This window comes from Danio rerio, chromosome 15 (genome assembly GCF_049306965.1).
Source record: "Danio rerio strain Tuebingen ecotype United States chromosome 15, GRCz12tu, whole genome shotgun sequence".
NCBI lineage: Eukaryota > Metazoa > Chordata > Actinopteri > Cypriniformes > Danionidae > Danio > Danio rerio.
Window position 1 is genome coordinate 49,485,001 of NC_133190.1, and position 24,088 is coordinate 49,509,088.

The window sequence follows — 24,088 nt, forward strand, 5'->3', positions numbered from 1 at the left end:
AGACACACACAGGTCTAATTATCAGAGCGCTCTGACAGTTTAAGCGCTGTCAGAAGCGTACAGAAGAACAGAGAGCGAGCGTGTCTGGGCCTGCGGCACGCCTCATCCTGCTTCATTATTCCTCATGTTTCATTATTCATGTGGAGGATGTAACAATCAAAAACAAGCTCCGCAGAGCCGCCCCGAGCGCTTTATTTATTACCTTCAGCTTTTTACTTGAACCGATTGACAGCCTCACGAAAACATTCCTTTAATAACTCGATCGCTTCTAACTGATAGCAAGAAGATTAAGCGGAGCACAAGATGAGACTATGAAGCCTGCATCTCAAATGCTGCACTCGGAAAATACATAAAGAAATCAGCAGATATCACAGCGACAGCTCTGAAGACAAAATTACTCTCCCTCATGCGACTGCTTTTATTTTTGTTTGAGCTGTTTAACAAAGCGAGGGGATTTGCACACAGTTTGGCTGAAATAAATGTAGTTTTAATTTGTTTAAGTAACTTTTAAGGGCAAGATTATTATCCCTTAATATTATTAAGATTATTGTTTTTGATCATCTATAAAACAAACCACTGTTGTCCAATGACTTGCCTAACTGCCCTAATTATTCTAGTTAAGCCTTTAAATAATAATAATAATAATAATAATAATAATAATAATAGTAATAATAACAATAATAATAATAATAATAATAATAATAATAATAATAATAATTATTATTATTATTAAAAAATAAAGTAATAATAACAATAATAATAATAATAATAATAACAATACATATAATAATTATAATAAAGTAATAATAATAATAATATTAATATTAATAATAATAAAGTAATAATAATAATAATAAAGTAATAATAATAATATGAATAATAATATTAATAATAATATTAATAATAATAATAATAATAATAATAGTTGCAATAATAATAGTAATAATAATAATAATTATTATTATTATAATAACAACAATAAAAATAGTAATAATAGTAATAGTAATAGTAATATAATAATATTAGTAATAATAATAATGATGATGATAATACTACTTATAGTAATAATAGTAATAAACAGCCCCCAACATAACCAAAGGGGAGCCAGTTTGAACACTTCACAAAGGTTAATCATTTCCGTGCATTTGTATTTGTTAGTTGTGTTAGTTTTATTAATATGCATGCATGATATGATTGTTTGAAAAGTTGACACTTAAGCCCAAATGAACTGAGAACTCCATTAAGGTTTCTGGGCTCTGAACAGAGCAATCAGTGCGCAATAACCTCTTCCTGTGGGACACACTGAGAGAGAGCATCTGTGCATGGGCTGCCAAACAAAGAGCATTGCCATCTTGGATTCTTGATTGGCTACTATGTGTGTGTGTGTGTGTGTGTGTGTGTGTGTGTCCATTGGCAGAGCATCTAAATGGCCGCAGATCTGCTCTCTGTAGCGTCTGTCGTGGCAAAGTGCCTTGTCTGGGTATCAGCATTTCCAGAAAGGAAGAAACACAGCAGACTCCCACTGTCATCTAGCCGCTCATCTGACTAATGCAGTGACTCATCAACACGTCCAGCCTGAAGCAATCCCAGCGCTGGAAACACTCCGCAAAATACTCCACATAATCCAGTGGGAATGGCTGGATAAACTGGCCAAGGGAGTAATTGGAAAAAACGCTAGTGGGAATCGCTGGAAAACACTGCAGTTATGGAGGAGCTGGCAGAAGGAAGGAATGGGGATCTGTGTGTGTGTGTGTGTGTGTGTGTGTGTGCGTGCGTGCATGTGTGTGTATGTGTGGCTATGCATTAATTGCACTGGCATTTGGAAGTTTAGATCATGTGCATAAGAGTGTGATCAGTGGGTCGCAGTTGGTGGGATTGCAAAAAAATAAATTAAAAATAAGAAAGTGAAGTAAATATTTTATTTAACATGTAAAAATGTGCTGCTAGACTCTTAATCAGAGTATTGCCTTAATCATATTAAAATCGGAGCATTGGTGTCCATCAGGCTTAGGCGGTATTCAAATTTTGTTACCGTCAAACCTCCTCCCTATTTTACCCCGGTATCCGGTATTACTGTGCATAATTAAAAAAAAACATGACGTAAGGCTCAGACAGCATCACTAAACTGTTGGCTTGTGCCTAAACCATTCAGAAACTGAATACCCTTTATGCGTCCTTAGGTTTGCGGTCACCTGTTTGTCTTGTTTGTATTAGAGATCTGCGCAGGATGCTCTCATTTTCACACACAAACACAAGCACAGAGAGAGAGAGAGAGAGAGAGAGAGACGCACAACACTACGCTCTCTTATTTACACACACACACACACACACACAAACAAACAAACAAACAAACAAACAAACAAACAAACAGCATCCACGCGGATGCGCGCGTGCTCGCTCGCTCAGGAGCTCCCTTTCAAATTACAAGGGAGTTACCAGCTGCTCCCTCCCTGCGCTTTATTCGGAAACTCATTCCCGCACCACAAGAAATTTGGTCGGCTCCTGCGGTACAGCAGCAGGAAAGCAGACCTCTAGTTCGTATTCACCACGTCTCCCTTCTCGTTTGATCGAAACCGGAAATATTGCCAAACTGCAGGTCACTTGGTGCACGTCTCGTCACCTCACCTCTCTCTCTCCCTCTCTCTCCTCCACACTGTCCCGTGATGACTATAACGCATACGCATAAATGTTGATTTCAATAGCATTTACTAACTTATTCTGAATGATCCTAAAAAACCCAAAACTCCTCCTAAATACAACTGGTTTGTAAATAATGCGACACTTAATTTAGTAATGAAAAATAAATCATAAACAAAGTATAAAAGTACAATTATTAAGCACATTTTAAAGGTGCTGAAGTCAAGACTAGAGCATTTGTAGCTGCAGTTATAAACTGCTTACTGACGTTTATTAATGCAGAGCTAATGCTTAACAGATAATGAATTCACTATTTGCTAATGCTTAATAAATGATTTATAATGTGTAGTTATTATGAAGTGTTACCGTTGTTTTTTTTTTAAAAATATTTTCCAAGTGATGTTGAACAGATTCAGGATTTTTTCACAGTATTTCCTATAATATGTTTTCTTCTGGAGAAAGTCTTGTTTGTTTTATTTTGGCTAGAATAATAACAGTTTTTAATTAAGTTTAACCCATTTTAAGGTCAATATTAGCCCCCTTAATTAATATTAGTTTTGGATTGTCTCCAAAACAAACCACTGTTATAAAATGACTTGCCTAATTACCCTAACTTTACCCTAATTACCATAGTTAAGCCTTAAAATGTCACTTTACGCTGAATGCTATTATCTTGAATTATAGCTAGTCCAATTTTATGTGCTGTCATACTGGCAAAGAAATCAGTTATTAGAAATTACTTATTAAGACTAGTCTGCTTACAAATCTACATATAAAAGATTTCAAAGAATACAGGAGGGCTAATAATTCTGACTGTATATCCTTATCAGGATATGAGACGACTTCTATCATGATGAGATTTTTGTTATATCGCCCAGTGTGTGTTTGTGTGTGTATGTGTGTGTGTCCGCGTTCACCTTGGGCTGTTGTGCTCATTATCCGACACTGTTGTCTGCCAGTGCTGACTCTGAACCCCAGTAAGGTTGATTTCCTGTGGCTTCTAGCTGTGCCTGCTGTTTGGGCTAATATTACCCACAAGCCTTTTGTTTATGACTGATATTTTTGACTTTAGAGAAAGGAGAAATGCATCATTATGGGAGCAGCGTTTCCCTGGTTTTGTTTAGATGCAGTAGATAAACAGACTCCGTATTAGAGGGCTTTTATATTGAGATTGCTCGTGCTGTGATTACATGTCCAGATCCTGATGCACGCTAAAAATACAGTATATCGTTTTCCATTTCCATTGTTATCTCTCTGAATAGGTACAAAGCTTTCAGGTACAAAGGCCGTCACTGGGGGCACCTGAAGGGGACATTTCTGTGCCACTAGTTTAGAGTGTATTACTCATTTTGGGTAAAATTGTACTCTATGGATCTTTTTAGGGGCTTTTAAAGGTACAGTTATAGATTTTGTTCCCATTTGTTACATTATACAATACTTTTATGACAAGATTTTTTTAAATTACTATCAGTTTTGCTATTAATAGGCATGTGTTTTGGGTAAACGGTTCATTTGTGTATTGTTTTACGAACTATTAATTGCATTCTTAAAAATCTAAAGCAGGGATCGAAATTGCAACCATTTTGGTCGCATATGCGCCCAAATTTTATCAATGCGACCTCAAAATATATTTGGGAAAATTTGTGCGACTGCATAAAATTAGCGCCATGCGACCGGTTTTCACTGCAAAATGTTCACTGCACATGCAGATTCAGGAGACATTCACGCAGAACGCATCTCAGCACCCGAGACTAGGGATGACTGACGTGAAACTGACGTTTCGACGCAGTGTCGAGATCCCGAACTGCAAGTGTTTCGAAACACTGCACCGAAGCATGATCTGAAACCCCCAAGTCACGTGACTGAAGTGTTTCGAAACACCTTGGGCCTCATGTACGAAGACTTGCATTGAATTCATACTAAAACATTGCATACGAACAAAGCTGTAAATGTGCGTACACAGTAAAAAATTCAGATGTATGAAACACTGCGTACGCCGAATCACACGCATATTCTCTGTACATTTGAATATGCGTGAAACTGAGCGCATGTGCACGAGCGCAAAACCCCTCCCTGCCCCCTCCCCCATATGAATATGCTAATTACTATACTTTGGCAAAACCCAAAGAAAAAGCAATGGCAAAAGCAAGCAAGAAGAAAAACTGTAGCAGATGTCATGTGTGTTTAAGATCTTATGCCAGTTCACCTAGGAACTAATTAAGGCGGAGCTAATTTCAGGGGGAACTATAAAAATGATGCACCACTGTGAGTAGAGATTCACTTCCAAGCATTCAACAAGCTAAGGAATGCTTATGCTTTTCTTGAGTTTCTCCCTTCCGTAACCAGCCAATGAGGTATGTTTGTTTTGTATGATTTGTTGGTTTTGTTTGATTTGAAGTGTGGTGTTGTTGTTGTTTGTTTGGTGTGTGCATTTAACTGTTTGTTTATGAGCGGTGCTATTTATAAAGTTAAATTGTATTAGTTAAGATTATGTGATCCATTGTTATGTGTGACCTTAATGTGGTGATTTGGATTAATTTGATATGGAAATGCACTGTTGTAATTCATTGTTGTATGTTTTTTAGTTCTTACGTCTGGTACACCCTTGATGTCTTGTGGTTTGCTCTATGTTGAGAACTGAAGACTTGCTATGAAAATAAACCAGTCAGTAGAAAACAAAGACTCTTGCTCGTTTGTTGCTGGAGGGAGCTACAGAAACTTTTAACAGAGTGTGATTTGGAGGTGCTGCTTTCGGAGGTAAACCGGAGAAAAACTGTGTTATTTGCAAGTTTGTCCTCTGGAATTAATAACAAAAGAAAAAAATAGTGTGGGAGAGATTTGCTGATGCGGTTAACACAGGTCTGAACATCGCACTGAGTGGATTTAAAAAAGAAATAGTGCAATGTAAAGTTGTAAAACTTTGTAGTTTCGTGAGTGGCGTAGCTCGTAAAACGTATGGCATCATGTTTTGACACGTTCAAGCATAAACCCGGTTCGAATCCAGCGTCTGATCAACTCATTCTTCTTTTTTTCCCACATTGCATATCAGATTTTGCCTACTCTTCATCACGAGGAAGACAAGCAGGAATCATTATTTAGTCTGTGCATCATATTTTATTTGCACATTTATTGAATGGAAATGCTTCTGATTCACGCATGCAAATTCATCTTCAGATGGCGCCTTCATAGCAATGTGTGTCCAGTAGATCGCTCCCATTACATGTGGAAAAAAAGCAACCACTGCAAATTGCGCTTTAATGTTTGGATGGTCAGCTGCATGATATGGAAACCTTATATGGACCTTTTTTATGGCTGCTGCATGGAGGGCGCCATAGCGACCAGCGTCTTCCGGTAGAATGCTAAAAACTTCCGTTCACAGCGTGTACAACTGGTAATTTGCGCTCCGAAAATGGGTTTCAATGTTTTTAATGGATAACAGAGTGTTTTTGTGACACACAACTTAAAAATGTGTCTGTTAAAGCCGTTATAATCTGTCACATGTGGTTCAAGCGCATCAGAAATACGAGAAAAACGTTCTCCTGGTTCACGTGTCAGCCGTCAGAAATACAGTGTTAGCTCAGCGGCTCTTTAACACACACACACACACACACAGAGAGAGAGAGAGAGAGAGAGAGCAAACCAGAGTACTGCATGACACTTAACAGGTATGAAAGTCGTGCAATTTACAAAAATGAGCAATAAAAGTCTGTTATTGATCCTCTGCTGCTGATTTGCTGTTCATTCTAATGGCGAGCCGTTTGTGTTTTATTCCGTGTGTTGTTTTCACCACGGTTTGTGTTTTTCTGTCATTTCAAAATGACACTAGCCTATATTTTCACTTTGTCACGGTTATTAAATCAGTGTGTCAGTGGCACAGTACAGGCTACGTGTGTGTGTCAAACATTTTGCTGAATTACATGAGTTTGGGCTGGTTATATATTTGAATTAAAGAGAAAATGTTGACTTTAGCGATGACGAGGCTTCATTTAAACTGCAGAAGATGCCGTCTGACAACGAGGGGGAAACGCCTCACAGCAGCTGTTTTCCATCCTATTAGATCTCATTTCTCTAAATGATCAGTCCAGGAGATGCTGCTGATGGACAACAGTATTAGTTCAAAGAGGATAAAAGCAGGTAAAATAGATTAAAACTATCGTTTCAAAGCTGTCCAAATGTGACTGTTTACACGCATCAGCTGCCGACCGCAAGTTCTTCGCATTCTCCTTGCGCATACACGCAAAGCATCATGGGTAATTTTGGGTTCCAAGAAAAAGGTCTTTACCTGCTAGACATGCGGATGAACTCGTCTCATACAGCTGCCATTGCAAGGCTCAAAGATACTTTGTAGAGTGCAATTTAACTCAACTGCCTCTAGGAGTCGCCACTGGAAATAAAACAGACACACACAAGAAATGTACGCCCGACATGAAGTTGGCAGGGACCTGCGCACATTCCCACGTTCATTTCATCGTTAGTAAATCCAAACGTGAGCGTGAAACCTGGCGCAAGCAAAGTTTTTGTGCATACGCAGCGTTGATACATGAGGCCCCTGGTCACGTGACTAAAGCGATTCAAAGCATCGATCAGCTTGGAAGCGTTTCGAGACCTGGCGGATCTGCAATTGACTGCCAAGATCAGGAAAAATTCCTGTCTCGTATGGCCTAGTGAACTGTGCGTGTGCACGCTGTTACCATGCTTCGAATGACTTTAGGGTTCGAATCCCGACTTGTACAAATACTCCAAATGTATTTTATGTATTTTCATGTATTTTAATCATGTTTCTGTTTTGTGTAGCCTAAATAGGATACAGCTGCGGATGCGCCATTAATTTAGCATCATTTTTATAACACTGTAAAACAATAATTAATATTTTTACAGTACTGTGATGGTTGGGTGTAGGGTTTGGGTAGACGTTAATTAAATACAATTAATTTTTGTGGTGTGATGGTGTGGGGGATATTTTCTTGGGCCCATTAGTTCCAATTAAGCATTGTGTCAAGGCCACAGCCTACCTAAGTATTGTCCACAGTGTCTCCATCTTCTGATGGCTGCTTCCAGCAGGATGACGCACCATGTCATAAAGCGTGAAGCATCTCAGACTGGTTTCTTGAACATGACGATGAGTTCACTGTACTCAAATGGCCTGCACAGTCACCAGAGCTCAATCCAATAGAGCACCTTTGCATCTGAGCCGACAAATCTGCAGCAAGTGTGTGATGCTATATGGAGCAAAATCTCTGAGGAATATTTCCAATACCTTGTTGAATCTCTGCCATGAAGGATTAAGGCTGCTCTGTCGGCAAAATGGGGTCCAACCAGGTACTAGTAAGGTGTACCTAATAAAGTGGCCGGTGTGTGTGTGTGTGCATATATATAGTTTGTATATATATATATATATATATATATATATATATATATATATATATATATATATATATACACACACACACACACACACACACACACACACTGTAAAAACTGCTGGGTTTTACTCAATTCCTTCATGTTATCCCAACACAAGTTGATTATGTTTTACAAATGTGGATTGAACATAAAACAATTAAGTTGATCCAATAAAACAGCAAAGAATTGTGTTAATTTAGTTTATTTTAAATAATTGGTTTATAGAAGCAGCAATAATAATTTTTTTGTGTGTATTTATGTATGTATGATGTCATCTTTGCATCAAAAGTAATTACCACTCGTGAGGTGTTTGAAATGCAGTGTGTTTGGGGGCGAGACGGTAAACTGAACATTGTTTTCTCACTTTTTTTGTTTTCTGAAAGTCTTGATAACACTGTCTTGAGTTTTTTGTGCTCTAAATGTACCCAAGTATGATGACTTCTTCTGCGGTGAAAGCATGAAAAGTGTTATGACAAAATCAAATAAAGGGGTTTAATAATCAAACACTCTCAGAAAACCTTAAAGAAATATATTAGTGCCTTTACATTTCAAAAGGTACATTATTGTAATGTTAATATGAATAGAATAGAAGACAATAGATTATCTTTATTGTCATTTGAACGTAGGAAATCCAACATGAAGTGTGTACACAAATTACACTCAACATATAAACTTAACTTACTTTACAATATACACTGAACATCAATTATGCAAGAAACAGGTATGCATGTGGAACCAAAAAAACAAACAAAAAAATAAAAATAAATAAATAAATATATATATATATATATATATATATATATATATATATATATATATATATATATATATATATATATATATATATATATTGCTCAGGAAACTAAAATATATGCAAATTTAAATATAAATTTACAAATATTGCACAATGTAAAAAACTTACATGAACATTTAATCATGACAGCATATGTTTTTAATTCATTGTAACTTATTAGACTAAGTTAATCATGTTATAACATAATTTTCTAAGTTACACAAGCTGTTTTAAGTCAGTTTAACATGATATAAGTTCAATGGACTCAAACGGTTAATTAGATTCAGCTTAAAAATTTAAGGCAACTTGGATTTTTTTGCATGTATCACACTTTAACATAAAATCTCAGATATTGTGAACAAGGTTTACGCATATTGCCGATCCTGATTCTGTGTATTGTGTATTTATTGAACGCAACTGTTTGTGTATTGGCTGTAGCATCATAGTCTAGGCTCTAGAGGGCACTGTGTTGTATGCCGTCCAGTTAACAACTTCAGTCCCCATAATTCTTTGCTGCTGTGATTGATATGTTGTGTTGTGTTCAGGTGTTTGTAATTGGAGTTCTTTGTGTTTGTGTTTTCATTGCGTCTGGATTTTGTATTGTGAGTATTGCTGGTTATTTCCTTGATTTCTGTTCTGTTCTGAGTATAGTTCTAGTTTTGTTAGAAGTTTCAGTTGTTTGCTATCACGTTTGGCTTCTAGAGATGTTTTTGTCTACTATCATTTGGACTGTGATATGGAATAAATCTGCATATGGGTCCTAAACCACAGCGAACAGCCTTGTTTTGTGATGTGTGTTGTTCTAATGTCAAAACGGTTTCTTAAAGATAGCAATAAGGCTTATTTTGGTACAAATTAATACCTCACACACTTATTTCGGAGAACTAACAGCTTAAGACATAATTTCAGAAACAATGTGAAAGTTAAACAATTAGGAGAAATAAAAAAAATGTGTTTAATTGCAGGTAAAATACCCACCAAGCAATTTTGTGTTTGATAGACATCTAATAGACATCCAAAGATAGACAGATACATTTAGAATGTGCCCAACAAACATCATGTCTAAAATTAGACTAGAAGTCATTCACTCCTGATTAGGTCTGCACAATAAAAAAAAAAATAAAATTGCATACTAACATCCAGGGATCATAGATCTATGTGTATATCTCTGGCTCTACCCCCCCCTCCATTTATATATTTATTTATATATATATATATATATATATATATATATATATATATATATATATATATATATATATATATATATTTATATATTTATTTATTTATTTATTTTTATATATATATATATATATATATATATATATATATATTTATATATTTATATATATATTTATATATTTATATATTTTATATATTTATATATATATATATATATATATATATATATATATATTTATATTTATTTATTTATTATATATATATATATATATATATATATATATATATATATATATATATAAAAATTATTTCTCTTTTTTTTACAGAGAACCACTTCCACAGTCATGCCCATCTTCATTTGTCTTGCTAGCCCTATAAAACCTTCTTGTCGGGAACTGAAAATTAGAGAATCAAAAAAATTATTGTGTCCGACTAAATGACTTTACTAAGAAAAGCGACTCATGAATTTGTGTAATATTTGTACATCCTAGGAGTCCTGAATGACTTCTCATGATCAGACGCACACTTGTAGAATCATTAGTGCACTCTCAAAAGTTTAATATTGATGAGTTTTAGATTAAACGTTTGATTGTTTGCATGACTTCATTTCCAGAGTTTTAGAAAGTGTCACTTGTCGTCGTGGAAACCTGTTGATTGACAGGTAGCGTTGTTCTGATAAACAGAGCGCCATCTGTTCTCTCCTGAGTATTTCTAAATGCCTCAATATCTCAATTAACACCTACTGGCTGCACATTGGAGGGGGATAAAATATTTCTTTTAATTAAAGAAATAAATAAAAGAGGACGGAATAAACACCTTAAATACTTAGACAGGAACACTGAGGCAATGGATCTCTAGGAATAGTACAATTTGTGCAAATCAAAAAATTATGAAGCAAATAAGATGCCGCCGCCTTTCCCGGCGAGAGCTGCAGTGACAGTGAGCATGTAATTACATGCCAGCTTGTTGCGTATTGTTATAGTTTTCATAATGCATAAATATGAGTTGGGTGTAGGATCACCATGACAACCACATGAGTGTTTTTTTTTATTTCTATTCGTTTTTTGGTCATACCTCTGATCCTGGATCACAAGATCTCTTACACTAATTAAAAGTCTTCTGTTGTGTTTTTTTGGAACAGTCAAAAATGTATTGCATGGGTCAAAACGGTTAATTGTTATTTTCATCAAAATCAAAATTGATTCATTCATTTTCGGCTTAGTCCCTTTATAAATCCATGGTCACCACAGCGGAATGAACCGCCAACTTATGCAGCATATGTTTTACACAGCCGATGCCCTTCCAGCCGCAACCCAACACTGGAAAACAAACTCTTTCACACTTGTACACTGCGACTAATTTAGTTCATTAATTCCCCATAGCGCATGTCAGAATATAAATATAAAATATAAATATAAAAAGACTAAATATATGATTTTTAGCTGTGACCGCACTAAGTCAACAGATCAGACAATAAAAACTCTGAACGGTGTTCAAATAGAAAGAGTTAGCTTTTATAAATATCTAGGAGTTTGGATTGATGAGAGATTAGCCTTTGATATACACATTGACAAGTTACTGAAAAAGCTTAGGCCAAAGTTAGGTTTTTTATACCGGTCAAGAAATTGTTTTCCTTATAAAGCCCGCAAAAAATTAGTAGAGAGTACATTCTTGTCTATAATGGATTATGGTGATCATCTCTATATGCACGCAACCGCTACCCTATTAAGAAAATTAGATTCTGTTTATCATGCAGCAATACGTTTTGTCACAGGTGCAGATTCACGGACGCATCACTGTATTTTGTATGATTCCTTAGACTGGTTATCTCTATATCAAAGGAGAAAATTACATCTGTACTTATTTATTTTAAAAGCTCTTTTAGGTAAATTACCATCCTATATTTTTAATTTATTAACATTTCACACCAGCAATCAACATACTAGATCTGGTTCATGTATTCGTCTGATAGTTCCAAGGGCATTATCAGAACTTGGCAAACGTGCTTTTTCCGTTCACGCTCCCAGGGCTTCGAATGACCTGCAAAATCAGCTCAATCTTGACACTCTTCCGACTCTGAGTACTTTTAAACATCTTTTATACAACATTTTAAAGGACACCTGCAATTGTTTGTTATGAGCTGATGTTTTTAAGAATGGTGATTTTGTAATTTTGTGGTATTGTTTGTGATTTTTATATGAAACTTTATGTGCTGCCTGCCATCTTGACCAGGTCTCACTGGAAGAAGAGACAGTACTGTCTCAATGTGATCTCCTGGCTAAATAAAGGAAATAAATAAATAAATAGCAGAAATGCCAGCTGACCCAGCCAGGGCTCAAACCAGTGACCTTCTTTCTGTGAGGTGATCGTGTTACCCACTGCACCAACGTGACGCCCTCAATTTATTTAATTGATCAATTTATTATTTTTTTTATTAAAATCTTTCCATAAAGACATTTTGTAAAACTGTTTGTTCCATAATTCTATCAAAACCTAGTTTTTATTTAGTGCAGGGGTGGCGCTGATAAGGTGGAGAGCCACCTTCCTGCAGATTTCAGTTGCTAGCCATATCAAACACACCTGAACCAATTAATTAGGACCTGAACACCACGTGATAATTACAGGCAGGTGTGTTGGATATGGTTTGCAACTGAAATCTGCGGTGAAGGTGGCTCTCCAGGAACAGGGTTGGCCACCCCTGATTTATTAGTATGCATATTAAGAATGGTACTTGGACATCTTCTTTGTATCGACCATATACACAACCTGACAAAAGTTGTTGTCTCCTATCTAAGCTTTAGGAAGAACAAATGACCCATTTCTACTGTATGCTTTTATGGCCGTTTCCACTGTCAAAAGGCATAGATATATACACTAGATGTCGCCTGGCCTATTGTTGTCTATTGTATGGAATGCATCAATAGCGCCGCCATCTTGCTACAGGGTAGCGCTCCTTTGAAATGAATGCGGGACCAAGGTACAGTGGAGGACTGTGGCCATCCAAAGCCAGAAATATACACATATATCTATGATCGGGAGTTTTCCTGGATGTTAGTGTGTAATTTTTTTTTCTAATTACGAAAATTATAATTTGACATCACTTTTCTACATTGATGGATCAGTGACCGTTCGGGCATTCCTGACAAAAAGCTTGTGTTTGTGTGTACAGAAATTTACTATTTACCCTCCCTGTTAAATTTAATCTAATCATGTCCTGAAACACAGCTCCTCTACCGCTTTCACTTCTCATACTGACGGAGGGAGCGATTCGTTTGTGAATGAATGCCCCGAACGACTCTTTCACTAACGCTAGCCAACAATAATACAAGTTTCTGGCAGCGCAGCATCTCGTTGTCATATTTCTTTTGCATTGTTTGCTGATTTTATTCAACAAAACTAGCATAAGCAGAGTGTTTAGTGCGAGTTGGAGCTGCTTTGCCTTATGGTGAATGCAGTAAGTGACTGTCATCATCAATAACATTACCTGATTAGCACAAAAGTTCAGAACATACAAAAACAGAAAAAAAAAACGTAATATTACCCATAAAATGTTCTGCCTTTGTGCTTTGTTTTCTTTGTTTGCTCGTTACTACACCCGTAGACAGCGCTAAAGTCCCGCATCTTCACGTAATAACACTGTCTTGACTAGTGCGGTTGAATGACATTTGTCCTGGGAGCACTGTACCAATGTGGCGGCGCTATTGACGCATGCTGAGGGTCCCTATGCGATATCTAGTGTATATATCTATGGTCAAAAGGTACCTAAAAGTAAAGCGTACCACTTTTTGGTCACCCTTTGCAAAGGGTATCTAGCATGAAAAAAAGAGTACCAAAAGGCGGAGCTGGACATGCAGCTGAACGCTATAGGTTTACAGAGATACGTCACTTGTGGAAGCAGGAGAATGAAAACAAAGGAACCGCTGTTTATAAAAACACAGCCGAGACATCACACCGTAATAATATATACAGTAAAAGTCAGAATTATTAGGCCCCCTTTGATTTTTTGATTTTTTTTTTTGTTCATTCTTCTTTAAATATTTCCCACAATATGTTTAACAAAGGACATTTTCTAATAATGTCTGATAATATTTTTTTTTTCTGGAGAAAGTTTTATTTGTTTTATTTTGAATTAGAATAAAAGCAGTTCATACATAATTTTAAGGTCTTATTTATTAGTCCCTTTAAGCTATTTTTTTCTTCAATAGTCTACAGAACAAACCATCGTTATACAATACTTGCCTAATTACCCTAACCTGCCTAGTTACCCTAATTAATCTAGTTAAGCCTTTAAATGTCACTTTAAGCTGTATAGAAGTGTCTTGAAGAATATGTAGTCTAATATTGCGTGTATTTATGTATGTATGATGTCATCTTTGCATCAAATGACAAAAAAAAGGTAATTACCACTCGTGAGGTGTTTGAAATGCAGCGTGTATGAGGGCGAGACAGTGAACTGAACATTGTTTTCTCACTTTTTTATTTTCTGAAAGTCTTGATAACACTGTCTTGAGTTTTTTGTGCTCTAAATGTACCCAAGTATGATGACTTCTGCTGTGGTGAAACCTGGAAATGTCAAAAGTGTTTCAGACCTTGATAAAACTCTTTTACACATGCATAATCATAACAGAAGTTAAAAGAAAGATCATAGTGAAAGCATGAAAAGTGTTATGACAAAATCAAATAAAGGGGTTTAATAATCAAACACTCTCAGAAAACCTTAAAGAAATATATTAGTGCCTTTACATTTCAAAAGGTACATTATTGTAATGTTAATATGAATAGAATAGAAGACAATAGATTATCTTTATTGTCATTTGAACGTAGGAAATCCAACATGAAGTGTGTACACAAATTACACTCAACATATAAACTTAACTTACTTTACAATATACACTGAACATCCACATGCTTACCTGTTTCTTGCATAATTGAACCAAAAAAAAAAAAAAAAAAAAAATATATATATATATATATATATATATATATATATATATATATATATATATTAGAGCTGCAAGAATTACACTCAACATATAAACTTAACTTGCTTTACAATATACACTGAACATCAATTATATGCAAGAAACAGTTATGCATATGGGGGGGTGGCTTCAACTTTACAAATATTAACGAGACATGGTCAAAACAAGCTCAAACAAACCTTGTTGTCATCTTGATGAACAGCTACAAAGCCAAGAACAACTAAATCTGCTGTGTCCTGTTGTTGTTTTACGAGCCTGTCTAAAAGTGCAATCGGTTTCTCTTTCTCTCTTGCACTCGCCGCACGTCTATATTTGAAATAACAAATTTCTTGAGCTGATGATAATAACGTGCGTGTGATCATTGAATCGCTCTGATATCCAATCCTTTCAGAAAGGGACAAACGCAAGAGTGAAGCGCGAAAAAATAAAAGAGAAGCTGGAAAAAACAGCAGCAAATGATTCTTTCAGCAACCTAAAAGATGTGAGGTGTTGGATTACGATGCCATGAACCTGGGGTCCGTTCTTCGTACGTGGATTACTCAGTAAGCTGGATTTGGATATTGCCGGTTTAACATGATCCAGCATGGATTTGTTGTTCAAAACTCATCTGAGAGTTGTTGTCATAGCAGTTAGGTAGCTCAAACCTGCTTGGGAGCAGGTTCATTTCATATAAATAGGATTAGATCGGGTCAGTTCAAGCATAGAAAAAACTGAAAGTATGTACCGAATGCTGATTTTTTTTACAGTAGTTATATACACTTGGGATAATAGCAAATATATAGATTTTTAACTAATATATATATATATATATATATATATATATATATATATATATATATATATATATATATATATATATATATATATATGTATGTATATATATATATATATATATATATATATATATATATATATATATATGTATGTATATATATATATATATATATATATATATATATATATATATATATAGATTAATAAATATATATATATATATATATATATATATATATATATATAGTATATATATTTATTAATCTATATATATATATATATATATATATATATATATATATATATATATATATATATTAAGGGTGTCACGATTCGATTTTTGATTATGAATAATTAATTAATGACCAATTAATTATTTGTAGCCTACCGTTTAAACTACCTGACCTGCATGGTCTTTGTTTTACCCATAAACAAATCATACAGTAAATGAATAAAGGCAAGATACACACATAATTACCACCTGTCAATCACTTTTTCTGCGGGACTCGTGAATAGGCAGTGATCTGTGTCGTTATAATGGCGTCGGTAAAAAAGACGCACAACCAACAGGAACCAGCCAACAGTGTCTGAGGTGTTCGCTAAAATGACTAAGTACAAGTGAGTGAAAGACTGAAGCAGTCCTCTGACTGCCTGGACCTGCTGTCTCGAGCGCATGGCTGTGTGTGCGTCTGTGTCTGTGTGGTCACGTGATGTGCATTTTCAGAGGTAGAGAGGAAGGAGGGCTGCTCAGAAATGCTACACGCCACTGTGGATGTCACATCGTTGTCGTTCTAAAATGTCATTTAAAAACAAAGACAGTGTAAACAGGGCCTGAGTGTGTACTTTTCACGAGCGGATTTGCAACGGGGGCGGGCGGAGGATCGCGATGCCGGTGTTGTCTATCGGACAAACCTTACGTAATACGTACATAGCAGAGCTTGCAAAACTGTGGGTTTTTTTTGTCGACAACACGAACGTTGTCAACATAACTCACTGGAAATCCAAAATGCTTCCACACCGGCAACTTCATTGAAAGAGGAGAGGGTTTAAGCTCTGTCGACGGGTCTCCTGCTTCTGCAGTATAACAAGCACTTCAACAAGCCGGTTTTTTTTCTGCTTGGCAAGCCAAGCTGACGTGACATGGGGGCGTGGCAGCATCGACGATTCTATTTTTTGATTCGATAATCGAAATTGACCATAAAAATTAACACACCCCTATTTATTATGTTGGCCATATCCCTTATTTTCACATCAGAATGTTGACAGGTATGTGCTAATGCTAACTGTGTGCAAAATTCAGTTTATCCACTGAAACTCTAGAAGATATTTAGCATGTTTCTAGAGAAATGCAGACACTATGAGACCTGCGAGTTGATTAAAATGTGCAGGTCATATAAATGAATCGTCACTAACCAGCATGTCATGGTTTATTCTAGAACAGAGCGGAGCACAGCAAATTCAGCTGTCAGTATTACTGACGTTTGACATTTAGTACTGCGAAGATTTGTGAGCTAATATTCGCTGAAGACTGACCTTTTCTCAGTCTGTCTTCAGCCCAGATGTATAGACTTTGATTATTTATTACTGTCATTATGTTGGCTTCACAAACTCAAATCCAATTCCTTCATCTTTTTCTGAGGCTAAATGTTGAACCGTGTCTGCTCCCAGATTTTTACCTCCTCCAGGATCAGCAGGCTGTGTCTGTACTGACTGATCAGACGTCTGGGTTTTGTAAAGTAGACAATAAAAATGACAAAGAAATCACAGAGATGGTTTCAGAAGTTCAAAGATAATAATAATAATAGTAAACTCGCATCTTCATCTGTGAGGCTATTTAGCACAAGCAAAGCTTATCAAATACCATAGCTCATGCTAATGTGTTAAATGATGCTAGAAACATAATAAAACATGTTAGCTAAGCAAAATTTGTTATTTTTTTAACTGTAACCATAATCACATGCTATTTTATGCAAGCAAATTGCTAATTCATGTTAGCATTGAGTTAACTTTGGGAGAAGCATGATGTTCTGGCATTGTGCAAAAAACATCACATTAGCAACAACTAATGTTTGCTATGTATTAAAGCATGTTTTAAACATGGTAGCAACATGCTAATTTGTTTAAACAGTTTAGCATCATGTGCATTCATTTTAGAAAATTCATTTTAGCAACAGCTAAAATATGTTAGCTGTGTGTTGCAATAGTTACCAACCTTATAATTCATGCTATCCCATCATGAAACATCCTTTGAAAATTAGCAGCATGCTAATTAATTTAAGAAATGTGATAAAACATTAAGGTTTTTGTTAAAACATGCTGGAAATATACTCGCGCCATGCTAAGTCAACTTGTTAAAACATGTCAATGTATACTTATTATTTAGCATGTTGGTAGCAAGTATTATTAAAACATAGAGAAATGTGTTTTGTTAGCCATGTATTAAAGAATGCTAGAAACTTGGTAGCAACACATCAATTTGTTGAAGCCGTTCAACATTTTGGCGTTATGTTAGTCAATTTTAGCAAAATCATTTTAGCTACAGCATGTTACAAATGCTACCAACATGATAATGCTAGCCCAACATTAAACATTTCTTAAACATTAGCATCCTTTGAATCTTAGCGGCATGCTAATTAAGTAGAAAACATGAAAAAGCATCAAAGTTTGTGTTAAAACATGTTAGCATGTTGCTAGTACATTTTCAAGTCATTCTAGAAAAGTGCTTAAACATCTGTCATTTGTGCTAAATACTTGTTAGCAGCAATGCTAAATCATGTTAAAACATACAGAAATGTGGTATTTTAGTCATGTGTTAAAGAATGCTAGAAGCAAGAAGGTCACTGGGTTGCAGGTTCGAGCCTCGGCTGGGTCAGTTGGTGTTTCTGTGTGAAGTTTGCATGTTCTCCCTGCATTTGCGTGGGTTTCCTCCGTGTGGGCATCCACTTAACGGGCTGGATAAGTTGGCGGTTCATTCCGCTGGGGCGACCCCAGATTAATAAAGGGACTAAGCATAGAAGAAAACAAATGAATACATTTTCATCTTTCTGTGAGGCTGTTTAGCACAAGCAAAGCCTATTAAATATCGTAGGTCATGCTAACATGTTAAATGATGCTAGCAACATGATAAAACATGTCAGCTAAGCTATTTGCTTTTATTTTAACGGTAACAGTAATAACATACTATTTTATGCGAGCAAATTGCTAATTCATGTTAGCATTGGGTTAACCATGGCGGCAGCAAAATAATTCTATCAATGTGCAAAAAAACACCACATTAGCAACAACTAAAATATTTTAGCTGTATATTTAAGCATGCTATCTATCAACATGATAGCAACTTGCTAATTTGATAAAAACCGTTTAACATTTTAACATCATGTAGCCTACATTAATTTTAGCAAATTCATTTTAGCATTAGCTGTGTGTTGTTACAATAGCTACCAACATTATAATTCATGTTAGCCCATCATTAAACTTCCTTTAAACATTAGCAATCTTTGAAAATTAGTGGCATGCTAGTTAATGTGAGAAACATCATAAAACTTCAAAGCTTATGTTAAAACATGTTGGAATTGTATTAGCAACGTGTTAAATCATTCTAGCAAACATCTGTCATTGTATGTTAAAAACTTGTTAGCAACATGCTAAGTCATGTTAAAACTTGCAAAAATGTGTTATGTTGGCTACAAATTAATATGTGTTGCTAACATATGTGCTTCATAGTTTGTTGAAACATGCTAACGGTGTTAAATCATATAGAATAACATTTGCTTACCGGCCACTTTATTAGGTACACCTGTCCAAATGCTCGTTAATGCACATTTCTAATCAGCCAATCACATTGCAGCAACTCAATGCATTCAGGGATGTAGGCGTGGTCGAGACGATCAGCTGCAGTTCAAAGTGAGCATCAGAATGGGGAAGAAAGGCGATTTAGGGGCTTTAAATGTGGCATGGTTGTTGGTGCCAGACTGGCTGCTCTAAGCATTTCAGAAACTGCTGATCTACTGGGGTTTTCACGCGCAGCCATCTCTAGGCTTTACAGAAAGTTGTCTGAAAAAAATAAATTATCCAGTTAGTGGCAGTGTTTTAGAAGCAAATTCCTTGTTGATGGTCAGAGGAGAATGGCCAGACTGGTTCCAGCTGATAGAAAGGCAACAGTAACTCAAATAAGCACTCGTTACAACCGAGCTCTGCAGAAGAGCATCTCTGAACACACAACACATCCAACCTTGAGGCGGATGGGCTACAGCAGCAGAAGACCACACCGGGTGCCGCTCCTGTCAGCTAAGAACAGGAAACTGAGGCTACAATTCACACAGACTCACCAAAACTGGACAATAGAAGATTGGAGAAACGTTGCCTGCTCTGATGAGTCTCCATTTCTGCTGACACATTTGAATGGTCGGGTCAGAATTTGGCCTCAAAACATGAAAGCATGGATCCATCCTGCCTTGTACCTAATAAAGTGGTCAGTGAGTGTATATAGTTCCTGTTGTTTTATTTTAGCAATGTATTTACTATGCTAGAAAAAATTTGAGCTTAGATATGTGCTGAAATATGTTTTCGGTATTTCACACTTAATGCTTCATTAGTTTAAGGATAATTAATAAAATTACTAAATTAAACAATGATTAATGTAATTAATACAGTATTTATTCATCTCTGTTAATGTTAGTAATGAAAATACAGTTGTTCAACAAACCAAGAACTAATGTTAACTAGCACTTGGTCTCAGATGTAACTATTCTTAGCTCATAAGGGTAAATACATGAACTAATGGATGAATATTTTAAAGCTTTTAATAACCTTACTTGACTTCTGTGCAAAAACTTCAAGCTTTTTAAAGTTCTTTTAAACACTCAGGCCTAGCTTTTCCCCCATCCAGTTGATCTTGTATGCCCTTCTCGTAAAAGCACTTCCAGCAGGAGGAGTTTCTCCAGAACGATCTGACATGAACACTCCATTTAACATATTTCATGTTGTGTTGGGTAGCCCCGCCCCTAGTTGAATCTCATTGGCCCATCAGCCGTTGACTAAACAGTAACCTCTGGCTGTGATTGGCCCATGACCTCTGTGTTGTAGGCATCTTGCTCTCCTTTCATGCAGAACGCTGTAGCAGAGGAATCTACAACAGCAGATCGAATACATCTTTCAGTGAGTTCTGCTAAAACACAATCCTGGTCTCACAGGGCCAGAGACTCTTAAAGAGACGCGCTCAGGAATTATTTATTTTCACTGGGGTGATGCTGAATATTTTAAGCCGTAAAGTGCAAGTTAAAGTCGGTGATATCCAATCAGACGTAATCAGAGTGATTTGAAAGCACTTAAACTGAGTTTCAGATTAGATGACGATACTTGAGCTGAAACTAAAGAACGGCCGCTTCTCTTCATGCAGAGTCTTTCTCTATTATTTGTTGATCTTGTTGCAGTTTTTGTTATATTTTGAATTATTGTTTTCTTTTTCCCCCCAACGTTCCCCAACACTGCAGAAGAGTGAGTCAATAGTGAGTATATTTTCATTTGTGGGTGAACTATCCCTTTAGAGCTCTTGCAACATTCTCCATATGTGCAGGTTTATGAAATATTTATCAGGTATTTGAACCCCCAAGGCTTCAAAACGAGTTCAGAAAATAAACTTTGAAAACTGTAGATGCAGAATATCTGAGGCAAAGGGGGTGAATGACCCGCCTTTATCTGGAAAGTAGGCGGGGAGCAGCAACAGCTTATTTGCATTTAAAGCAACACACATAAGAATAGTGTTCTGGTTTATACTCAAAAAGCACATTACTACAGTAGCTTTGTTTGATCTTTTGTTCCATCCAACCAACCTATTTATCCATCTGTCCATCATTCTTTCTTTTGTTCCATCCATCTATCCTATTTTTTATCTATCTGTCCATCTTATCCTATTTATTTATTTATTTATTTATTTATTTATTTATTTATTTATCCATTCATTCCATCTGTCTCATTCATCCATCTTAGCTATTCATGCTATCCATCTTATCCACCTATTCATACATCATTCATTCTTCTGTTTTATCAATCTATCCATCATTCATTCTTTTGATTCATCCGTTTATCCATCCATCCATCCATACATTCATCCATCCTTCTTTCTTTTGTTCCATCCATCCATTTGTTTCATCCATCCATATGTCCATCCATCCATCATTTCTTTTTTTTGCACCATCCGTCCGTTCGTCCGTCCATCCATCATTTTTGTTCCATCCAATTTATTTATCTATCTGTCCATCCATCTATCTATCTTTCTTTCTTTTGTTCCATCCATTTTTCCAGCAATCCATCATTCTTTTTTGTTTCATCCATCCTATTTATTCATCTGTCTGTCTATTCATTCATCTATATATCCTTCTTTTTTTCCATCCATCCTTTCTTTTGTTCCATCGATCCGTCTATCCATTCAACATTCTTTTTTTAATCCATCAATTTTTCTTATGTTCCATTCATCCATTCATCCATCCATCTTTCTTTTGTTCTTTCCATCCATTCATCCATACGTCTATCCATCATTCATATTTTGTTCCATCCATTCATCCTCCTTTCTTTTGTTCCATCCGTCCATCCTATTTGTCCATCCTTGCTCCATCCTTTTTACTTTTGTTCCATCCATCCGTCCATCCTTCTTTGTTTAGTTCCATCCGTCCATCCTATTTGTCCATCCTTGCTCCATCCTATTTACTTTTGTTTTATCCATCCATCTGTCCATCCTTTTTACTTTTGTTCTGTTCGTACTTCCATCTTTTGTTTCCATTCCTCCATTCTTTCTTTTGTTCCATCCACCCATCCTATTTATTTGTCCATCCATCCATCCATCCATCCATCCATCCATCCATCCATGCATTCAGCCATCATTCTTTCTTCTGTTCTATTAATCTATCCATCATTCATTCTTTTGATTCATCCGTGTATCCATCCATCCATCCATACATCCATAATTGTTGTTCCATCCATCCTTCTTTCTTTTGTTCCATCCATTCATTTGTTTCATCCATCCATATGTCCATCCATCATTTCTTTTTTTTGTCCGTCCATCCGTCCGTCCGTCCATCCATCATTTTTGTTTCATCCAATTGATTTATTTATCTGTCCATCTATCTATACTTCTTTCTTTTGTTCCATCCATTTGTCCATCCATCCATCATTCTTTTTTTTGTTCCATCCATCCATCATTCTTTCTTTTGTTTCATCCATCCTATTTATTCATTTATCTGTCTGTCTGTCTATCCATTCATCTATGTATCCTTCTTTGTTTCATCCATCCTTTCTTTTGTTCCATCGATCCATCTATCCATTCAACGTTCTTTGTTTAATCCATCCATCAATTTTTCTTATGTTCCGTTCATCCATTCATCCATCCATCTTTTTTTGTTCTATCCGTCCATTCATCCATACATCCTTCATCCTATCCTTCATGCATTTTTTTGTTCCATCCATCCATCCACCCATCCAATTTGTCCATTCTTTATTTTGTTTCATTCATCCGTTCATCCTTCTTTCTTTTGTTCCATCCGTCCATCCTATTTCTCCATCCTTGCTCCATCCTTTTTACTTTTGTTCCATCCATCCGTCCATCCTTCTTTGTTTTGTTCCATCTGTCCATCCTATTTCTCCATCCTTGCTCCATCCTTTTTACTTTTGTTCCATCCATCCATCCATCCATCCATCCATCCGTCCATCCTTTTTACTTTTGTTTTGTTCGTACTCCCATCTTTTGTTTCCATTCCTCCATTATTTCTTTTGTTCCATCCACCCATCCTATTTATTTGTCCGTCCATCCATCCATCCATCCATCCATCTTTTGTTTCCATCCGTTCATGCTGCTTTTTTGTTTCATTCATGCATCATATTTATTTTTCCGTCTGTCCCTCCTATTTATTTATCCATTTATCATTTATTTGTCTATTCTTTCATCCTTCTTTCTCTTGTTCCATCCATCCATCCATCCTATTTTTCCATCCATCATTCTTTTTTCTCCTCCGTCCTATTTTTTTTCCATCCATCCATCCAGTCATCCATCCATCCATCCATCCATCCATCCATCCATCCATCCATCCATCCATCCATCCATCCATCCATCCATCCATCCTATTATTTTGTCCACCCATCCATTATTCTTTTTTTGTTGTTGTTCCATCTATCATTCTTCCTTCCTATTAGTGAATGTGATCATTGAAAGTTTAAACCGTTAGCATCTCCCGCATCTACACTGCGCTGAACGGCATCAGCGTTAAAGCCTGTTAGCACGTTAAAGATCCAGAGACGATCAGATCCAAATGCAGAGATAGCAACT

At 36.0% G+C, this 24,088-nt stretch overlaps 1 protein-coding gene across 3 annotated transcripts in view; it reads left to right on the top strand.

Annotated features, from left to right (window-relative positions):
• The window catches only part of lrfn1 (leucine rich repeat and fibronectin type III domain containing 1), a 346,207-nt gene that overhangs the window by 126,668 nt on the left and 195,451 nt on the right, over positions 1-24,088 (top strand). Inside the window, exon 1 of one of the 3 annotated variants that reach the window (XM_073922834.1) lies at positions 9,387-9,435. The exons of the other annotated variants lie outside the window; for them this stretch is intronic. The gene's annotated coding sequence lies outside the window, so the exon portion shown is untranslated. Of the gene's footprint in view, positions 1-9,386; positions 9,436-24,088 lie in introns of those variants that run through there. 3 annotated transcript variants of the gene reach the window in all.